The 8444-nt window shown below is 57.1% G+C and overlaps 1 long non-coding RNA gene across 1 annotated transcript; it reads right to left on the reverse strand.

The window, feature by feature from the left end:
* Positions 1-1867: 1867 nt before the first annotated feature.
* Positions 1868-6104, reverse strand: LOC139074387 (uncharacterized). The gene is made up of 2 exons (XR_011523964.1): positions 5279-6104; positions 1868-4108 (listed from the first exon to the last, which is right to left on the reverse strand). It is a non-coding gene; the product is annotated as an uncharacterized lncRNA (long non-coding RNA).
* Positions 6105-8444: the final 2340 nt, after the last annotated feature.

The raw sequence follows: 8444 nt of genomic DNA on the forward strand, positions 1-8444 counted from the left end.
AGCTGTGGCCGCCATGGGCGCGAGGAGGAGCCCGGAGTGTTGGGATCCACGCCTACACAGGGCCGGGTGGAAGCTCCCAGAGACATTCGTGAGGCTGTTGTATCTGGTCGGCGCAACGTCTAGAGAATAATGGTTTCTGTTGTACGTATTCCTTACACATTGTTTGAAAATGCCTCTCATTGGTAACTTACCAGGAGCCGCACAGAGAAGGGGATTCTGGGACATGTAGTTCTCAGCTTTGGAGGGGCGTGGCGGTGGCACTTAGTTGACAAGAGACGATCCACCTGTCAGCTTGGGCTGCCAAAACACGGCACCACGGGCCTGGCAGCGTCAGCAACAGAGATTTCTCTCCTCACTGTTCCGGAGGCTGGGAGGTCCAAGATCGAGGTCGGCAGAGTTGGTTCCTATGAGAGCTCTTTTCCTGGCTTGTGGACGGTGGCCTTCTCGCTGTGTCCTCACGCGGCACAGCAATCTCTCTGGCCTCCTCTTAAGGGGGCAATGATTCCATCATGTGGCCCCTACCCTCATGACCTCATGACCTCAAGACCTCATGACCTCATCTAACCCTAACAACCTCCCAAAGGCCTGTCTCTGAACACCATCACATGAGCGGGGGCAGGATGGGGGGAATTAGGGCTTCAAAATAGGAATTTTGGAGGGGCACACACGTCCGGTCCGTAAGACCACCACACTCGCTGTCTCTCTGTTGGTTTTAGTGCATATTTTGGCATTGAGAACCTTTGTCTCCTGGTTACCTTACACCTTATATAACACCCATCGTGCCTCATATTTTTGGTCTTTGGCGATTGGTTTCCTGAGCAGTGTGCTCTTTATCACGTGGTTTAAACTTTTCTCACTTCAGGAAATTTTCTTGAATTATAATTTTTGGTTCTAGTTCTGTCCCTTTGCTTTGGTTTTCTTCTGAGATTCCCCTTATGTGTCTCTTGGATCTTACTGGCCTATTTTCCTCATCTATAGTTGTCCCTCAACATTTTTTTTTTGTCCTAACATTTCTTTTTGATTTTTAAGTGTTCCTGTTCTCATTGTATTTTTTTTTCCCCCTGAGGAAGATTGGCCCTGAGCTAACATCTGTGCCAATCTTCCTCCACTCTGTATGTAGGTCACCACCACAGCATGGCTGACATGTGCTGTAGGTCTGTGCCTGGGATCTGAACCCGCGAATCTGGACTGCCAAAGTGGATTCCACCGAATTTAGCCCCTAAGCCACAAGGCTGGCCCCTGTCATCTGTTTTTTTAAGGCATTATCTGTTGTACCTATTTGCTCTCATGTTCCTTTTAGTTTTAGTCTTCATTTTCTTAAATAGTTTTCCCTCTTATTTTAATTCTGTTCTGAGCTCTGTTACCTCTTTTCAAATTTCCCTTTTCTCCAATTGCTTGGTTTCTGAGTTTTTTCTAGCTCCAATGTATGCCCCCCTCACAATTTCTATTCTATTCTGTTCTATTCTATTCGAATAGCTCACAATTTCTATTAGGTCCTTAATATCTAAAATAATGAGTATTGTTCAGCCATAAAAAAGGAAATCCTGGGGCCAGCCCTGTGGCCTAGTGGTTAAGTTTGGCATGCTCCACTTTGGCTGCGCGGGTTCGGTTCCTGGGCACGGACCTCCACCCCTCGTCAGCCATGCTGTGGCGGTGACCCACATAAAAAACCAAGGAAGATGGGTGACAGATGTTAGCTCAGGGCCAATCTTCCTCAACAACAATGACAACAAGAAAACCCCCAAAGACAAAAAACAAAAAACAAAAAAAAAGAAGGAAGTCCTGCCATTCACGGCAACATGGATGGACCTTGAGAGCAGGATGCCAATGGAGACGAGTCAGACAGAGAAAGACAAATGCGGCGTGATCTCAGTTATATGTGGAATCTTAAAGAACCAAACTCATAGATGCAGAGAACAGATTGGCAGGTGCCAGAGGCTGAAGGGGGTCAATGCGTACAAACTTCCAGTCGTAAGATAAAGAAGTCCTGGGGAGGTAAGCATCAAAAGAGAAGTAAATAAAACAAAGTGAACCAGCAGCTCATTTGGAAATAGGAAACCTCCAGCTCTTCCCTGTCTGGAGGGCGTGTCTCTCCGGCCCATCTTCCGGGCTGTGGGGCTGCTGTTCCGCTCCCCACCCTCTCTGTGCAGTGTCTCTGTGCAGTGTCTTTCTGCTGCTCCTGTCTGCCCAGTGGGATGAGATTTTCTGAATGTTTTGGGAGGGGAGGTAGGCCATAAACCGTCCCTCTTCTTGGCCCCCTGGGTCGTCCTGCCGCTGTTCCCATGCTGGGCCCTCTGGACGCCTCCCCGCCAGTGTCCTCCCAGTCTGGGCCATGGTCCTGGAGGCAGGTTCCTCTGGCTAATTCAGGAGTTCCCGGGCCCAGGCGGCTCCAGCCCCGCTGTGCTGACTGCTGCCTCCCCTCGCGCTGCCAGGGGAAGCCCCCGACCCCGGGTTTGGCTCCTGCTCTCTGACGGGACCCCCAGGCTGGCCCTGGAGGACCTGTAGGTGACTGGGGGGGGTCCTCCAGTGCTCAGGACCGTCAGGGTCCCGCTGACTCCCCTCCCCGTCCTCTCCTGCTGTTGCTGATGCCGTGTGGGTCTTGCAGCCGCTGACGATTTGTGTCCCCCTGCTCGAATGCTGGGGACACCTGGCCACCTGGCTTCACGTGGCTGCCACCCATGAGTTTTGGGTTTTGCTGTCCTTGTGCTCTGTCCATTTTTACAGCGGAGTTTTGGGAGGTCAAAAACTATAGCATCCCTGTTGTTTCTTCCCCAAATTGCCTTCAAGCCCACTGACTAAATAGTGGCGGAAACATCTGTCCTGAAAGTCCAGGGGTTGATGACAGCTCGGGGTGGGCCATCCTGCAGCAGAAACCAGCAGTGCCATAGAGCAGAGCATGCCACGCGTGGGGATTTGGGCCTTTCCTGTTGCCAGATTGCAAAGGCCCTGCGATGCAAGCAGGGCGACCTGTACTGTCGCTGGGTTGCGCACTCCTCCAGTGCCCCTGGCTGAGAGGGCGAGGAGGGGCTGCATGCCAGCTCATGCTGTTTGCTGAGCCCCGAGTCCCGCTCTGAGGCCTCTTTCTGCAGTGGGATCCCCTGCAGGGCGGTCTGCAAAGTGTGGGCTGGGCCGAGGTCTCTCCCTGAGGTGGGGAGAGCCGTCACCCGGGTGAGTGACGTCCTCTGGGTTCCGAACTGCACCAAAGTCCCTTCCAGCACAAACGCAGAGCTCCCTGGCCCCTGTCCTTGGCCACGGTATCTGCAGCCTTGACCGCAACAGAAGCTTCAGGAATGAGCAGGGGGACCCGCAGCCAAGCCGGAAGCTGGCACAGTCAGAAGGATCTAACCGTTAAGGAGCTGCTGGCCTATCCCACCTCGGCCCAGCCTGCGGGGGCTCCTGGCAGAGGGACCCTAGTGCCACGCCCCTCCTGGAGGAGTCCTCAACTTTCCAACCCCACCCCAGGCACGGACTGCTCCATCTCGTGGTTGGTACAGGCCCTTTCTCACCTCTGGGTCTGTGCTTATGTGGTTCTCTCGACCTGCTGTTCTTCAGAAAACTCCTACGCACCCTTCAGGGCCAGCTCAAATGTCACCTCCTCCAGGAAGCCTCCCCCTGAAGCTCACTCCCCACCCAAGCTCGGTTTGTTGCTCCTTCCTAAGGGCCACCACCACTGTGCTGCTTCCATTCAACATGCGTGGCTCAGTCAGTCATTCAACAAACGTTTGTTGAGCACTGACTACGAGTTCAGCCTCCCGCCTCTTCAGGTGAGTCCCTGGGGGTGAATGAGACAGTCCTGGCTCCTGTCCTTTGGGAACATGCAGTCTAGGTGTCACTGCCGTGTGGTGGTCTGCCCTCCCCCAGGGATGCACCATGGCTGATCCTCCCCTGACCCTGATACCCGGCGAGGAGCTGGCACACAGGAGATGCTTGAAGCAGGACGAATGTCCCCAGGGTGGCACGCTCAGTCAGCTCTGAAGGGGAGCGGAAGTTCCCTTGGCATCGTTCTCTGAGTGGCTTCCCGGTTCCAGCTGCGGGGATGTCGCTGGCTCTCTGAGGGGCTCCCCTGGTCCATTAGCCATCTGAGTCAGGTAGGGGCTTCTCCTCCGCCCTGCAGGACAGACCTTGACCGTGAACCGACTGCCAGGCCCCCTAGCCTGGCTTAGACACCAGGCAGGCCGAGGCAGGACCAGCCCTCCCCAGCCTGGGTGACCACCGGTCCCTCCCCGGGCCTCGAGTCCAGGGGCCTCCACTTCCAGGTTTCCTGGTCCCGGTCATCTCTGCCCCAGGGGTTCACGTCCCGCTGAGGAGCCCCGGACAGCTGGCCAGCAGCAAGCTCCACGCGCCGGCTGCATTCCAGGCTGTCGTGGGGTCCGCTCCCGTCCCTGTCCCGCCATCTCTCGCTCACCTTCCCCGCAGCCCTGAGGTGGGCTCCCGTCAAGCCCCACTCTGTGCTGTGGCACCCCAAACTTTCCTCCCCCCGCCTGGGATGCGTCGCCTGAGGGCAGGGGTGCCTTTAGACACCGTGGGACACAAATGGCCACAGCAGAGCAAGGTGTCCCCCACCCTCAGCTCCTCCTAAGGCATCGTGTTTGTATCGCGTAACCCCAGCACCAGTCCCACATGACTCCCAGGAAGCATCTGGTCTCCTGGAGCGTCTGCCTCCAACCCCTGCCAACCCCCTCCCCACTCCACCACAACCCTTTAAAAGCACAAATCCCGCGGCGTCTCTTTCCCCTGCTCGAGACCCTCCAGCAGCTCGAGACCACTCATTGCTCTCAGAAAGAGATCTACACCCCATAGCACGGATGCACAGTCCTACGGGGTCCACCGTTGCCCCTCTCTTCCCCTTGGCCCTCTCCCGTCAAGGTCACTGCACTCAGGGACCCTGCCCTCCCCCCGCCCCCCCCCGCTGTCACTCCCCCTACACACCACGCCTCCTCCTGCCCCACCCCCTCCCAACCCACCCCCATGGCCAACTCCTCCTCCTCCTTCAGACCTCAGCTAAAAACGTCACCTCCTCCGGGAGGCCCTCCCTGACCATCTCGTCTAAAGACGGCCCCATGATGTGTGTGCTTTTAAGAATCGAGGTATAATTCACTCACCATGAAATCGACCCTTTCAAAGTGTGCAATGCAGCGGTTTTTAATACATTCACAAAGGTTGTGCAACCATCACCACCGGCTAGTTTCAGCACACTTCCATCACCCCGAAAGAAACCTCTTACCCATTAGCGGTCTCTCCTCATCCCCCCCTCCCCGAGGCCCTGGCGCCCTCTCACCTGCTTCCTGTCTCTGCGGATTTGCCTGCCTGGGACACCTCACGGGAACGGAATCACACGCTATGTGGCCTTTTGCATCTGGCGTCTTGCGCTCAGTCTCACTATTTTCAACACTCAGTGCTCGATTGCTCTTTATGGCTGCATCAAACCCCGTCGTGTGGATACGCCACATGTTGTTTATCCGTCCTCCATCCCTTCCTGGCACGAATCCCGCGCTGCTGACCATCTCTCCGCGTGCTCTTCTCATCCTCCGTCTCCCTGATGAGATGGGCACACTGGGATGCTCGGTGAACAGGTGCATGCGGGATGGCCTCCGTGCTCCCTCCTTGCCTCGGATGCTATTGGTGCCCGTTGTTGGCGTCCCGGCGCTCACCGCTCCCGGCCAGGCCCATGGCACCCTCCTGCCAGCACCTGTGCCTCCCCGTGGGGAGATCTGGGCCCTAGGAGTGGCCCAGCTGAGGGCCAGTGTCACAGGGGAGTTGGGGACACCCAGCTTCCTCGTCCCCAGGCAGGAACACCCTAAGGCTCCTTCTATGTTGTCTCCCAGGGGGCCTCACGGGGAAGGAGCCCCGTTGCCGCCAGCTGATAACACACCTTCTACCACTTTCCGCTCCCCCCTGCCGCCATGACCCACTTCTCGAGATCACCTCCAAGCAAACTGCTCGCACCCTCTCTCAGGCTCTGCGTCTGGGGCTCCGGGCCTAGGAAGGCACGTTTGTGCTGGGCAAGGCCCCACATGCCACACCGGCCGGCCAGCCTTCCTGTCAGGCCCCACTCGACCCCTTGCCTTCCGCAGGCCCTCCCTCCAGGCTCCCCATGGGCCTTCTCCCCATTGCCGCACCCCTGCCCCACGGGCCTCCCGGCTCCGCCTTCAGCCTTCTGCTCTCCCGCCCCTGCCCTGCCGACCCTCACCACCCCCAGCCCCTCCCTTGGCCACCACCACAAGCAGGTCCATTGCCAACACGACAAGTGATCCGGGTCCCCCCAGATTCCTGTTGCCTGTGTCATGTGTTAGAGAACTCAAAATAGCAAGTGCAGCCTGAGCCGGCCTGGGAAGCATTTGGTTTTCCCAGAGGTTGGTCCCCAGGGCACGGATGAGAAGGTCTCTGCACCATCGCCCCTGCTCGTGGCCCTGTGCCCAGCCGATGAGCTCCTCTTCCCATCTCGGGCCAGGCGTGGTGTCCGCTGTCCCCTTCACTCGCTGTGTGACCGCAGACAAAGCACGTCCCTCTCTGTGTCTCAGTTTCCCCCAGCGCAACAGGAGGATAATCGCCGTGCTGCCCTGGGTGGTAGTTTCGAGACTGACGTGAGACAAGAGATTTGAGAATTCCTGGTGATCTTAAATCACGGCCTCATGCTTCTCCCAGAGATGCTGTAGAAGGAAGTGGGTGGAAGGAAGGGGGCACAGGCACTGAGGCCCCATCCTGTGTCTCTTCTCGCTGCAAACCTAGGAGTCGCCACTGTCATTATCCCCACTTTACGGAGGCAGCCACCGAGGCCCAGCGAGGTGCCAGGCTGCCGGAGCTCACGAGCACGGAGGTGGGGACCGATGCGAATTCAGATCTCGGTGACTTGGGGCCCACGCTTCGCCCACGCTACCCTGAGGCCTGGGCATTTTTGCTTTTTTCCACATGCTTTCAGAAATCATTTGAAACTGTTGCAATGAGCACCTTTAGTATGAGTCCATAGTGCCTGTGACTGTTCCTGGTATACAGTAGGCACTCAATAGATGCCTGGATGAGTGAGGGAAGGAATGAATAAAAACCATGAAGCTGCGTTTAGAAAGACCTCCGTGGGCACATGCTCGCTGCTCTTGCAGCTAAACAGAGGAAACCCAGCCTGAGGGGGGCAGTTGGCCCAGTGCATCCAGGAAGGAAATGACTGTGACCAAGAAGCGCCCAGATGCCCAGGATGCTCGACCTGTGATGACGGCTGGTGCCCCCCAGGCTGCGAGGATGTTTAGGCTCCTCTCCGAGTCTCCCTTACACCCCTCGGCCTCACCAGGAGGGTTCCAGGTGGGAACGAAACAGAGAGGTGGTTGGCATGTTGCCCACAGTAACACAGCTCAAGGAACGTGTTTGGGACCGAGGGGGCATTTCTGACATGCAAAGCAAGTCTGGTACAACCTCCAGACAAGGGTGGGTGTCTTGGGAGAAAAAGCTCTCCGTTGATGGGACAGTACTCCAACAGTGGCCCTAGTAGGACACGAAATGATCTTCAGGCTGAGCCATAGTCAGTGTCCCCACCAAGAGGACGCCTGTCTACACTGCAGGTTCCGAGGGATACAGGCAACAGAACCAACACGGCGATTGCAGCTGTGTGGTGGTGGTGGATTCCTCCAACACAGACACTCTGTGTTGGGGGGTGGTGGCGGGAGAGAGGAGGACACTGTCCCCTGTTGAATCTCAGTTTGTCTTCTCGCCTGGGGGCAGGGCAAGGAACGGAGTTCCTCGCCAAAGACCCCCTTTCTCCTCTCCTTTGCAAACCGCGGGCTCTGACTTTGCCCGATGCTTCCCCAGGGCTGGCCTCCCTCACAGGAGGAAGCCGCTGCTTTGTGGCGGTGCATGGCGATGCTAGCCATGCCGGGCCCAGCGTGGCCTTCCCCAGGTCTGCTGACCGCCCTCATCCCGCCGGGGCTGGACCTGGTGACCAGCCTCTCATGGACGGAACACAGCAAGAGTGACGGGAGGTCCCTTCCGAGATGAGGTTTTGAAGAACTGTGACTTCCAGTATGTTCGTTCTCTCTCTCTGGCTCTTTGTGCTCGCTCCTTCTGATGAAGCCGGCTGCTGTGTCATGAGCTGCCCTACAGAGAGGCCCACGGGGCAGGGAGCTGAGGGCCATCCCCAGACGACAGACTTGGGTGAACTGCAGCCCTCATTCCAACACCCCATGAGGAACTGAATCCAGCCAACGGCCGCTGAGTAAGCCTGGACCCACGACGAGCCTGGAGACGGCTGCAGCCCCAGCCGACACCTTGACTGCAGCCTGGGAGAGACCCACAGCCAGAGGCGTCCGGCTGAGCCACATCCAGTCTAAGAAAAGCTGGCAGATAATAAACGTGGTAAGAACCCATGAAGACTGCAGGCTATTTGTTACGCAGCACTAGATAACTAATACGCATGTTTCTTTTAATGCGTGCCAGAAAAAAGACGGTAGCCCATCAGA

Source organism: Equus przewalskii, chromosome 11 (genome assembly GCF_037783145.1).
Source record: "Equus przewalskii isolate Varuska chromosome 11, EquPr2, whole genome shotgun sequence".
NCBI lineage: Eukaryota > Metazoa > Chordata > Mammalia > Perissodactyla > Equidae > Equus > Equus przewalskii.